The sequence below is a fragment of the Vombatus ursinus genome, unplaced genomic scaffold (assembly GCF_900497805.2).
Source record: "Vombatus ursinus unplaced genomic scaffold, bare-nosed wombat genome assembly UNPS02014772.1, whole genome shotgun sequence".
Lineage (NCBI taxonomy): Eukaryota > Metazoa > Chordata > Mammalia > Diprotodontia > Vombatidae > Vombatus > Vombatus ursinus.
Window position 1 is genome coordinate 21,261,706 of NW_020954550.1, and position 13,222 is coordinate 21,274,927.

At 39.5% G+C, this 13,222-nt stretch overlaps 1 protein-coding gene across 3 annotated transcripts in view; it reads left to right on the forward strand.

The window, feature by feature from the left end:
* The first annotated feature begins 5,965 nt into the window (after nucleotides 1-5,965).
* The window catches only part of IL6ST (interleukin 6 signal transducer), a 45,561-nt gene continuing 38,304 nt past the window's right edge, over nucleotides 5,966-13,222 (forward strand). The window contains exons 1-2 of one of the 3 annotated variants that reach the window (XM_027863482.1): nucleotides 5,966-6,070; nucleotides 12,017-12,199. The gene's annotated coding sequence lies outside the window, so the exon portion shown is untranslated. Of the gene's footprint in view, nucleotides 6,071-10,857; nucleotides 10,875-12,016; nucleotides 12,200-13,222 lie in introns of those variants that run through there. The other 2 variants (XM_027863483.1, XM_027863484.1) reach the window with 2 other exon arrangements.

Below are 13,222 nucleotides of genomic sequence, written 5' to 3' on the forward strand. Positions count from 1 at the left end.
CAAGAGTGAAAGTATAACTTCTTTCCTTTGTAACTTGCAACTATTCAATTAATTCATTGCCCCAATTGGCAAACTCAAGGAGGCTCTAAGAGGCCTCTGAAAGGGCTGGAAACTCTTAATTAGGATGCTGCCAGAAAGATTTCCCCGAAGGAAATAGAAATATAAAACAATACCAAAATAAAGCAAGAATGAAATGTAAACACACATGAAAAAAACATAAATATACATGAAACATGAAAAAATATAAATACATGTAAAAAAGTAAATACACATGAAATATGTGGAAAAAACATAAATACATGTAAAAGAAAAACTGTAAATACACATGAAAACGTAAATACAAAATGATTTCTTAACCCTCCCAGCCCTATGCTGAGCCTCCACAGTTTTAAGTGGTGGGCATCTTTAAAACATTTCACTTTTAAAAAAATTTCTTGTGTATTGAACTGAACTAAATTGAATCTCATCCCAGATACTTCTGGATGAAGTCTCTTGGTCAAAGAGTTCTTTGCCCACCAAAAATTCTCTCTCCTTATCTGGATGACCCCTAAGACATTGATTTCCTCTTTTGCCTTGCTATTGCTCTAAAGATATTTTTCAATCTCCTTTGCTCTCCTGGAGGAGACTGAATCCACCTCGAAAGCTCACAAGTCCTGCCCAAAGGGTAATTTCAGTTGTCTTACTAGACTTTACTAAGATTATCAGGGAAATGTGAATCTCCTTCCTTGCTCTCTGGTTTAGGCTTCAATTAACAAGCCTAACTTCCTCAAATTGAACTGAATTGCTATGTAAAAATGTTACTAAATAATTAAGGAAGAAAGTAGAATTCAACAGACTCCACACAAATCTTATTTCAATACCTCATTGTGACACAGAGGTGACCCAGAGTTCTCAAAGGCAATGGACATTGACTTCTACCAAGTTCTACCAAACTGGACAGGCTTCAGGTATGATACCAAGGACAGAATATATCTCCTGTCCAAAGACCAGTCCACCTAAGCACAGAGGCTCTCATCACCAGTTAGTTGGCTATAGGGGATGAATTCTTTGACTATGACAATCCATGAAACAAAGAAAACTACAAAATGGCCATTAGTTTCATGCAGCATCCTTCCTCTTCTTCAGTGTTATGGCAGAGAAACATAAAAGGAAGACAGAAAGTCCAAAGAATTTCAGTCTTAGACTATTAACACATGAATATAACTCTGAAATTATTGGCCAACAAACAACTAATAGACATATGGTTGCATGAAACCAACTATAAAAATATTGATATTCTTGCTAAAAATGAAATCTAACAACAAAAGGAAGATGTAGTTAAATGGAAGACAAATTCTCTTTGTGGAGGCAAATAAAGGGGTAGTTATTTTCATTGAGTATTCCACAATGACAGTAAACATAATTTCAGAAGATATTTTGATATCTCTCAGTGCAAGGCTCATGTTGAGCATAAACAATAAGATCACCATGAAAAGATCACAGCTTCTCTGTTAGTTTCTCTTGCAAAGGATGAAGAGGTGAAGAAATTATATGAATAACTCAAGAAAATCCTCCAAACAAATTCAAAATATACATTGACACTTGGTGACTTTAAGGTAAGGTGCTCTTGGGAAAGATATAGGGAGAAAAAAGGAAATAAATATTCGATACTAAGAAACAGGAGACCAAAGACTTGTAAACCACTCAGAAGTCTCATGCCTATTTATCCTGAATACTTTCTTCAAGAAGAGGGTCAGGAGATCATCTCTAAATGACTAATGATAAAGCATTCTCTTCACCTCCTAACAGAGATTCGAGGAGCAGAATGAAGCATATATTTTTGAACATGGTCTGTATGTAGATTTGTTTTGCTTGACAATGTTTATTTGTTACAAGGATTGTGTTTTTCTTTCTTTTTTTTTAATTTAAGGTCAGAGGATTTGAGGAGAGGAGAGCTAGTGATAGTGTTGCAAAAAAAAGAAGAAGAAAGAAAGAAAAGAGGGTCGTTGAAACAATTTTTAAATGCTCAGAAAAGAACAGAAGAAAAAGTTCAGAAGGAAACACATATAAGCAGGACAGCTTTGAAAGTAACATGTTGAATTTATTCTTTGTATTTTTAAAATTGCAAGCTGTGCATAAGAGATTCACATTTTCATATATCCTCTTTTTTTTTTGTTCTACTTGCATGTAGGGGGAAAAAAGTCTTCTAGTCTATATTAAATTCAGAATTTTAAAAAAAATGTTCCCTAAAATACAGCATCAGAAGGTACCAGACATAGAAGGTACTGAACAACTTTTTTTTTTTAAGTTGTTGATTATACCTTGACAGGAAACATTGGTTATCAATGTTGGTGTCATTCCTGAATCAGCTGTCTGTGTGTAGCTAGGCCATTGATTTGTTAGAGCATGGATCAAAATCAACACAATTTAGAAGAAAGGTTAAAGATGAGAAGAAAATTGTAACAAATTCTACTTAACCTATTCAAACAAGCTACTGATGGCAAAAAAGGGAAGTCACTTTAAAAAAAAAAAGAGTGAAATGGGCTATAATTTCCAATAACAGTTTAACTGATAGAAAGAAATTGCCATAACAAGTGTTAACAAATGACCCCTAGGCCCATAAAGAGACCTGAAACGAAAGAGTCCAATGCACCAATTAAATGCATTTATTGTCTGAGAAAAGGCTTGCAAGAGAAAGAAGATCCCATAATGGAGCAGAAAGGGAGAAAAAGTTCTTCAGCTGCTCAAAGGGGAGAGAAAAAGGGGTGAGATAATTGTGTTTTCTAAGGGGAGTGGGGGAGGTTAAGGTAGAAGATACCTGAAAATACAATTAGCCAGGGAATAAGGTGTTTGGAAAGCCCTGAGACTGCAGCTGCTGCTCAAGGCTGCCCTTGAACTATTCAAGGCTGGTCTGGCCTTTGCAGGCATCTCTAAGTTCACCTAGAGTTCACTTCACAAAAGATCACTGGTATGTCCAGCAGCTCAGAGCCTCAGAAATCCTTCTAATTGGCTGGTTGTTATGTAACTCCATTGTCCTGCTCCCCTGTGTAGAAGGGAAGCTCTAGCACATTTAATCACAGAGCTCACAAAGGAATTCATAAACTGCCTTAGCTAACGAATATTTAACCCAGGGTTTAGCCTGTGCTTGTACCCTTAAAATGTTCAAAGATCTAGAGAGAATGCCTCCAGGGCATCTATGAAATCATAGATCCATTTAAAAGGATCAGATTGATTCTGTGTCTTTTTAAATTGATCCTATTTAGTCAACTGATTTTGTCTGATAACTGTCTAAGTCTTGGTTCTTTGTCTTTGAACTCAATTCAGAAATTTGAGTGGCCTGTAATTAGGTAAGTTTAGAAATCCAGTTCTCCTGCTAAGCACTGTTCTATTCTTGCCTCAAGGAAATCTGTTATCTTGACAGATGTGAGTGGACACCAGGGAGTCTGGTCTGATATCTTTACACCACCAAGCTATCCTTCAAGGATGTCTGGTTTGCTGTGCAAAGAAGTCTTGTCCACTATCTCTAACCTTACAGGTGAACTCAAACAATGAACATTTCTTAGTCACAGGAGGGAAGGAGGGGATTGTTACTAGCTAGCCCCTCATTCCCAATTTCAAACCAATCATATTGTCCCCCAAGCCTCAGCTCTGTAATCAATCATATTGATTTTGCCATTCATGATGTGGAGCTCTTTTAACCAATCATCACTTGTTCCCTGCCTACAAAATCCTGCTCTTTGTTCTGTATTCCCCAAAACTATAAAAGAGAAGTATGTCTCTCACTTGGAGTCTTACCTTTGCTGAAAAAACTAGATGCTATTTATTGATAAATTTGAGCTTTAAATTGATCATGTGTGGAACTTTGTGCCTCAGTTTACCTTATTTTGACTGTAACACTTTGGAATATAGATGTACAAAGCCTTATGCTGAAGCTCCAAAGGTGGACACCTGTTCTCTCAATAGAACTTACAGTCTAATATAGATAAAAACAAGCATACAAATGATGATAATATAAGTGCAGAGTGAATTAAGTCCAAAAGAATTCAGGCATAGTGCTATGAAAAATTTGAGAAGGCAGAGATCACTTTCACCCAGAGATATAGGGAAGACTTTTAGGAGGTGACTGATGAATTGGGCCTTGAAAGGAGAGAGATGGGAGCAAGTAGAAAAATAGGAGGCTGGGAGTTGTCTCATTTGGCAAGAACGGAGGAAATATGAAGGGAAGTATGAGATAGGGCAGGAAAAGCAAGCTAAGGGAAAATTATGGAGGTTCTTGGATGCCTGAGTTAGGTAGGAGTTTTCATTTTATTTGGTAGGCAATAGAGAGCTAGTGAAAGTTTTTATTTAACAAGATAAGAAGAGGACTAAGAGCTTAATATTATCAAATAAAAGCATTCTTCCATTTTTCAATGAACCCAATCAGATCCTAACTATATTGCTTGTCTCTTGCTCCTGACCTATCTCTACACCCAATTGGTTAGCCTAGCATGCACCCTAGCCATATGAAAAGTAGATGCTTTCCTTAGGTGAAGTCCATCTTCATTTTAGACCGCCACGGTTGGAGTCAGGCAGACCTGGGTTCAAATCCCATTTCTAACCCTTAATAGCTAAGACATTTTAAAGTCCCAGAACCAAACTTCTGCTCTCCACCCTACCTGCTTCTCAGGACTGGTTTCCTTTTCAGCTTTCCAACTCTTTGCCAACTGTTGAACCTACTACTAAGTTCCAACTTCCTGCTACTGGCTGCTTCATTAGCAGTACACAGTACTCAGTCCATTACTCCAGAAGAGTATTATTAGCACTCAACCCATTCCTCAATCATCGACACCCTCTGGGTCCAATGAATATTTCACACCTTTTCCCACTTCTCTGTGTCTCCAAAATGAAAAATCATTTTTTTCTCTTGAGCCCATCTCCACCATCATGTAATGAATACAGAATTAGGGTGTGCTAATCTTTCAGTCTTTAGGTACGTTTTGTTGAAGAGAGTTCCTCCCCGGAACAGGCCACTTACACACTGCCTCGAGTGTGCAGCTGGATTGTTCAGGTGTTTTGCGGTCCTTATTTACTTGCTATGCCAACATTTCAACAAAGCAACTTTCCAAGTCAGGTAAAGGACTCTTCAGTGGATCTGGAGTTCTATTGGTCTATTGCTATTGTCTACTGAGACGTAAAAAAAAAAATAAGACAGAAGAGCTTAAGTTGTTGGGCAATTAAGCTTTATCTGGCATTTTGTCCAGGGGTTGGGAGCCCCACGCCTCACACCAACACGAGTTTCATCAACTAGTCATCATGGGGTTTGATGAATCATCTTCCTAAACTCACTTGTTAATGTTGGTTGTGGGTTTACTATTTGAAAAAAAAAAATTAATGATCCATTGTTAGATAACGTCTCTCATCTGGGAGGCTTTGGTCAATTTGAGGAGCCTCATCCCCCAAGCCCTTACTTTCCCCGAGGTTCATGCCTAAAATTTCTATGTGCCCACAGTCAGGCACACGTGTCCCTCTGGGGAGCTGCGAAGGGAGAGGCCAAGAAAAGAACGGGAGCGGGGGAGGCTGCGCAGGGAGTTCCCAAGCTTCCGTTCACGCTCGCCACCCCGTTATTCCATAAAAAATGGAACATTCCGATATCTGGGTTCCAGGAGGCGGGGCTGGCCCCCTGGCGGTGTGGGAGAGCCTGTCACTCCAGGCGCGCCGCTGGAATCCGGGACAACTGGAGCGGCGTTACTGGAATAGGCACCCCTCAGAGCCCCGCCTCCTCGGCCTCCGGGCCAATGCTTGCGCCCGTCCGGTCGCGCAGGAGCCAATCAGAGGCCGCCCAGCTCCGGGCCTAGGGTTGGGGGCTAGAGTGAGCGAGGAGGGGCTATTAACTGGGCTGGGAGTGGGAGGGCGGCTGCCTGCGTGCCGGCCCCGGGGACGGCGGGGAGGCCGGAGCGGACGGACGAGGAGGCCGTGAAGCCCGACCTCGGCGCGGTGACCGCCGCCGCCCACCGGAGCTAGGGCAGAGGCCCGGGGCCTGCCGCCCAATTGGAGCTGCTGGGCGGAGGAGGCGTCGCCAGCTCGGAGTCGAAGCAAGGCGCCGAGGCCTCTGGTGAGGGCGGGGAACCGGTTGGGGGGGAGAACCGGAGGGGCCTGGGAGGGGGCTGAGGCGGGGGGACCCGGGGAGGGAAGGACTCGAGGGGCTGGGGGAGGGGGACTCGGAGAACTGGGGAGGGGGAAACTTGAGGGTCTAGAGCGGGGGACCCAAGAGGCCAAGGTTGGGGAGATCCCGGGGGGGGCCCGAGGAGGCGATGGGGGGGTAACCTGAGGAAATAGGGGGCAGCCCCGGGCTATGTGACAGACTGGGAGGGGAGACGCGGGGCCGCCCGGTATGAGGGACGTGGGAAGGATGGGGTAACTCGGGGCGTGCTGGTTGCATAAGGGACGGGGGGGGGCGAAGGGGGCGGGGGTCTTCGAAGTGGCCGCGTGAGGAGGGGGCGAGGAGCCAGGCTCCAGGGAAGAGGGGCCGCAGTCGGAGCGTGGACGGTGCAGCGACGGCACCTTCTCACTTTAAAAAAAAAAAAAAGTGTCCTATTTCCTTGCCTGGAAATCCCCCTCATCCCTCTACTTCCAGATCTCCACCTCTTTACTCCACTTCCCCAAATTTGTTTCCTCCCCAGAAGTCCCGACCAAGGTCTCCTGAGCTGAACCCCTTCCTCTCTTCCGACCCCCCAGCAGCTTGGCGAGGCTCATTTTCTCCTGGCACCACTCCCTCGACCACCACTTCATCCTAAGAAAGCTTAGTTCTTACTCCAGGTTTTCTGCTTCCCTTATCCTCCAACTCTCTTATTTGGACAGGGTTATGTTTAATTTTTTTATCTCCCCAACAGCTAGGTGCCTCCGAGTTCACACTACCTTTACATACAGTAGCTGTTTGTCCTCTCTCCTACTTCAAAGTTCATCTGCATACTTTGCCAGCTAATCTCGTATACCCCTTCAAAGCAGCAGGCTCCACCGTTCGGCAGTAAATATGGCTTATTCCTCACTTAATGGTGTAAGACCTAGAAATTAAAGGTTATTATAGGCATCAAGGCACTGTTATTAAGAGGGAAAGGGGCTTTGTTTTATCCCCTCCATGACGCTTTGAAAACTATTTTACTCTCCTTGTGGAGCTTTTTCATCCGAGGAATACTAGGGTCTGAAAGCAAACATTGCTGTTTTGCAGCACTCTTTCTCTTGGGCTCTGTCCTTTCCTTTAAGGAGTAGAAATCGAATTTAGTCACAGGAGCATATTTAGTAGCATTGGGCCTTTTAAATTAACCCATTTTGTAGTGGCTAATTGTTAGATCAGGTTAAATCTTTGGGTTTTTTATGTAGTCTGCTGTTACTGACATCTTGAAGTTGTACCAACACCTATGAGAAACTTAATGGCTAAGATCAGTATGTGAGAAGGTCACAGTTATTTTAGTTATGTAAATCTATAGTACCTTCTACTTATTATAATTACAAACTGGAAAACTAACAGAGGCAACTTGATCATTGAATTAAAACCCATAGTTGCTCATTTTGAGTCTTACAATACCTTTGGAATAATTCTGAATATGTTTTTATCCCAAATGAAGTGTTAGAAATGACAAAGGAAAATGAACTGTATAGAAGTATTTCCCAACCTAAAATACCTTTCAAATCTTCATTCTTGACCACCTCCCCTCCCCACTACCTGCAACCTTGGTGATAGAGTTTTCAGTGGAAAAAGAGAGATCAGGAGCTTGTGGTGAAAAGAACAGGACTCAGGAAGATAAGCTATTTTTTTAATGGGTAGATTTTAATACAAAAAACTAAAGAATTATAGAATATGAGAATTGGAAGGGACCTCAGTAACCATCTAGTACAGCCTCTTCACAAAAGAAGCCTTTGGTGCTAAAAGTTTTGTGGATCCTTAAAAATTTACTGAAGATCGGCACATACATATATGCTAATTATTTATATGTGTGTATGATCTTTCGTATACACTCATGTCCTCAGACACTGACACCACACTGATGACAGTTCTTATCACCTCACATTTGGACTATTATAGTAGCCTGCCAGTTGGTCTCCTAGCCTCAGGTCCCTACTCTGGTCTGTCTTCCATTCTGCTGTCAAATTGATCTTCCTAAAGCCTAAGTTTGACCATGTCATATATAACCTGCCCCTTTCAGTCAACTCCAGTGGCTCCCTATTAACTCTAGGATCAAATATAAAATCTTTTGTTTGGCTTATAAAGCCTTGTGTGACCTGCCTCCTTCCTACCTTTTCAGTCTTCTTGCAACTTACCTCCTACCTTGTATTTTGTGATCTATTGACACTGGCATTGTGCTGTTCCTCACAAAACACACCATTTCCCAACTCTTCCCTTTTTACTGGCTATCCTCAGTGCCTGGAAAGCTCTCTCCCCTCTTCTCTGCCTCTTGGCTTCCTAGTCTTCCTTCAAGACCCAGCTAAAGTCCTGCCTTCTGCAAGAAGCTTTTCGCAGGCCCTCTTAATACTACTTAGTACCTTCCTTCTGCCATTCATCTCCAATTTATCTTGTTATGTGTTTTGTTTGTACGCAGGTTTGTGCATGTTGTCTGATTAGAATATTACTTTCTTGATAGCAGGGATTGTTTTTAACCTTTCTTTGTACATCCAATTAGCTCAGACGTGTTATAGATGTGTAAGAGATGCTTGTCAATTGACTCTTCTAGCAGGGGACTAGGATAAACACCCATTTCTGGGATGGGGTTTTTTTTTTTTTCAGCTAAATTATTTGTGTCTGTATTATTGTCAGTGCTATGTTATATTGATTCAGTTTTCTTAGAGGTAACAGAATTAAGTTTTACAGGGCAGGGTTGCATAATAGATAAGGGTACTGGACACAACCTTTCTGAGCCTTGGTTTCCTTATCTGTAACCTGAGAGAGTTAGCCTACAAGACCTGTTAGGTCCCTTCCCACTCTGAACCTATGATTTTAAGAAACACTATTAAAAGCTAATTTAGAAACAACATTCCTGAGCAGAACTGCAATTTTATCATGGTTTACTCGGTATCCTAATCTTGAATTGCGATATTTTATGCTTACTTTAAAATATTTGCAACAATGAATACTGAATAAATGCTTTCATTATCTTGATATGAAAGAGCACTAGATTGGGTGTCAAGAAATATTTCTTCCAGCCCTGCCTCTGCTGCTAACTAGCCATGTAAATTTGGGCATGGATTTTACTTTTCTGGGCTCTGTCTTCATCTTGAAAATGAATGGTGGTCTCCAAGGTCCCTTACAGTTCTTAAAGAACTCACTGTTTCTTCACAATTGTTGTTTGGTCGTTTAAGTTGTGTCCAACTCTTCGTGACCCTATTTAGGGTTTTCTTGACAAAGATACCAGAGTGGTTTGCCATTTCTTTCTCCAGCTCATTTTATAGATGTGGCAAACAGGGTTAAGTGATTTGCCCAGGGTCACACAGATAGTAAGTATTGGAGGTCAGATTTGAACCCAGGAAGATGAATGTTCCTGATTGAAGGCCTGGTACTCTATCCACTGTACCACCCAGCCCCCTTCCTCACAAACATACAGTAATTTTTGATGAGCATTAAGAATATTGAATATACAAAATTTAGATTTGTTAGTTTGTTAGGTAAAACATGTAAATGAAGCTAATGTCTACCAATACTTCACACTTTTAAAATCTTATTCTAAAAGAAAACTGGAAACTAACTTGTCACATTATAAAACTAGATGAGATAGTCAACAAATATTTGTTAAATGAATGCTATATACACGGTACTCTACTAGGACTGGAAATACAGAGATAATAAGACAGACCCAGCTTTCAAGGTGCTTACCACTTAACCAATTAGAAGCCTATCTAGTCTACTGTGATCCAGTTGTCAGAAATCACATACTGAAAATTTTGTCTAAATAGTATCTTTTTTTAATATATTGCTTGGAAAAGATACTCTATGTTTATTGCCTTTTCCAGAGGAGTTCATGACAAAGAGATAGTTCCTACCATTATATTCCTAAGTAACCATGTGCCTGACTGGGATCCTATAACCATTAGCTGAAAAATTTATGACAGTAGAAATGATTAATGTACCCAAATGTCCCAAAACTGTCAGCAAGAATTAGACAAGTCCCTGATTCTACTCCTACAAATATCCCCAACCTATACTAAAGTCTGAAAGCCATGCTCAGATTTTGGTTTCAACAGCTAACCAAGCCAAAGTATGGGGTGGAAAGCTTAAATGTCAGTCACAACCTCTCTACTCGGACAGGATGATCTGTTCTCATAATCAAGATCTTTCCTCATAATCATGCCCTTAAATTAAGTGCATTAGTAGAAAAATAGTGCCTAGAATGTGGATAGTAATAATTGTACCCTGCCCTGATTAGACCGTATCTGGAGTATTGTTTCTAATTTGATGCATTACATTTTAGGAAGATCATTGCCAAGCCAGAGCAGGTTCAGAGGAAGGGCAGTCAGGATGGTAAAAGGGACTTGAAACAATGATATATTGAAAAATGGTTAAAGATATTGGAATTTTATAGTTTAAATAAGAGAAGGTTTGAAGGAAAGGTAAAAATAGTAATATTCCTGTATTTAATGGATTGTCATGTAGTGTAAGAGAAATTAGGTTCATTTCATTTAGCCCAGAGGGTAGAGCTAAAACCAGTAAGTGGAAGTTACAGAAAGGCAGGTAATGTCTTGATATAAAGAATAGTTTAACATTTTAAAGCTGTTCCCCAGTGGAACTTCTCAGTGGAAGTGTTCAAGTAAAAGCTAGGTGGTAACCTGTGGTGGGCAGGTGGAGGGTAGGATGCAGGTACAGAGATGCTTGTTCCAGATTGGAGTTGGACTAAATGATCCTTGAAGCTTTTTCCAAACCAGATTCTATGGTAACTTCAGTTTTAAATATGGTGAATTTGAACTAATGCTGGTACATCAGAATAAATTGCCCACTTTGGCAATTGTACACTAGGCAATTGGAGTGACTAGGGTTTTTTTTTTTTAAGCATGTAATTGTCTATCATAGTTTCTGACAATTTACTTTATTTCCTTTATTTACGTTGTGAGCTCCCCCTGATAATTTTTTATTTTCGTAATTTTTAAAAATCTAACTTTATTTTTTTTTAAACAGCTTTTATCATCATACAATCTTTGTTTTGTGCTTTGTTTGCCTCTGATTTTCAGGATTTCTGCTTTTGTGTTTGTTAGGGGTTATCAATTTGTTAGTTTCTTAGTCTCTTTACTTACATATTTAATTCATTTATCTTATCATTCTCTGTTGTGATGATGTGCTTAAAGATCTAAATCCCCTACACCCTGTTTTATGTATACCCAGCAAAGTTTATGTTATTTCCTTAATACAGTAACATGTATTTTTATTATTTGTTCTTTAAAACTCTTTAGGTTTGCATTATTCACTTAATTCTGAAACATTTCTTCATATATGCATTATTATGTGATTTTTATTGATTTATAAAGAATGTATTTACTATTTATGCATTTCTTTATTTGTTTATGAATGCTTTATGTCCAAGTACATGGTCAGTTTTTGTTAAGTAATGCAATAGTGAAAAATACGTATTCCTGAAGATTGTCATTTAAGTTCTGTCATTTAATTTTTCTAATATTCTGTTTAGATCTTAATTCCTCTCTTGTTTATCTTTGTTGTATTTTTCTATGCCTGGTGGAGGCATATTGAAGGCTTAAACAATTATTCTATTGTCTTGACCTTCCTGTACTTTGATTAGCTTTTCTTCTAAGTGCTTAGATGCTCTACCATTCAGTGCTTATATATATTTAATATTGTTTTTTTATTTATGGTGCCTTTAAACACTATGTAAACCCCTTGCTTATTTCTTTTGATCATGACTATTTTTTTTTGTCTAAAATATTACTTTTTTTTAAATTTTTTTTAATTGGGTTGATGTGTAAGTACTGCTCTACCTCTTCATTTTAGCCCAATATGAATCTGATTTTAAGTTTATTTCATATAAACAAATTATTGGATTTGCTTTCTGATCCTTTTTACTAGATGTTGTGGTTCAGCGGAAAGGGTCCTGGATTTGGAGTCAAGAAAACTGGTTTAAGTTCTGGCTCTACCACTTACTGCATGATCTTGGACAAAACACTTAATATCTGTGCACCTCCGTTTCTTCATCTGTAAAGATACCTTCCAACTCAAAAGTTATGATTCTCTAACTCTTCTCTTTATTGGGTGAGTTCATCCCATTCATAATTATGATCATTAGATTTGTTTTGCTTTCCATATCCTGTTAAATTTTTTTTTTCTTCATACTCCACTCCCTTATTATAAAGTTGGACAGTAGTGAGAAGTATAATCACCACAAAGTGTCTATAATTTATATTGTTCAGAAAAATCTAATACCAATCCAGATCCCTGGCTCTTGAACTGTTCTTCCTCTCCCCCCTCCCGCTTTGCTCATCTGCTTTCATAAACAGTCTTCTGTAGTTGTAGTTTGTATCTATCCCATCTCCAACTTTATTCCCTCTCTATCTGTCTTGGTCTTGTCCCCTGTTTATTTTATTACTACAACTAGGTTTTCTTTCTTTCTTTTTTTTTTTTTAATCTTCCCTTGCCTTAGTCAGAAAAATATAATGTTCATGGGATACCAACTTCCTCAATCTCCTGTTGGAATAATTTTCTCCTCTATGTTCCTTCCTCCCCACTCCTAAGATATCGTTTTTCTATGGGGACAGGTGGTGGTGGAAATCCAAAAGGCACAATAAATATTTCCTCCTTCCCCTTTGAGGATGTAAGCTTTTGATTATAGCCCTTGTCACAGAGCCCCTTAATTTAGGATTGAAGGCTTGGGAGAATGACCTTCCAGGAATTTTAAAAATTATCTTTGTTTTATTTTTGTCCTTTTGCTCATATGGCACATTTCTTAAAGTTTTTGAGTGGCTAGTATAGAGGGCTAGGTTTAGCTAGATCCTTTTATTTCTCTGTCTCACCAGAGAGCATTCTCAAAGATTTTATAGATTCAAGAAAATAAGCATATGGATATGTAATAATTGTCACCTTGATTTATCCTCTTTTTTGAGTAATATTCTTATCCATGTTTTTTTCTATTGTCTGGCATCTTCCCCTCTTTCATGTATCTTGAAAATCTGTTCCATCAATGCTTTGTAGATCCATTTGTCTTCAGCAAGGATCTCTTCTGAGAATACTTACTTTTGTTCAGCCGATCTTAAATTTCCATTTTATAAAACTCATCAT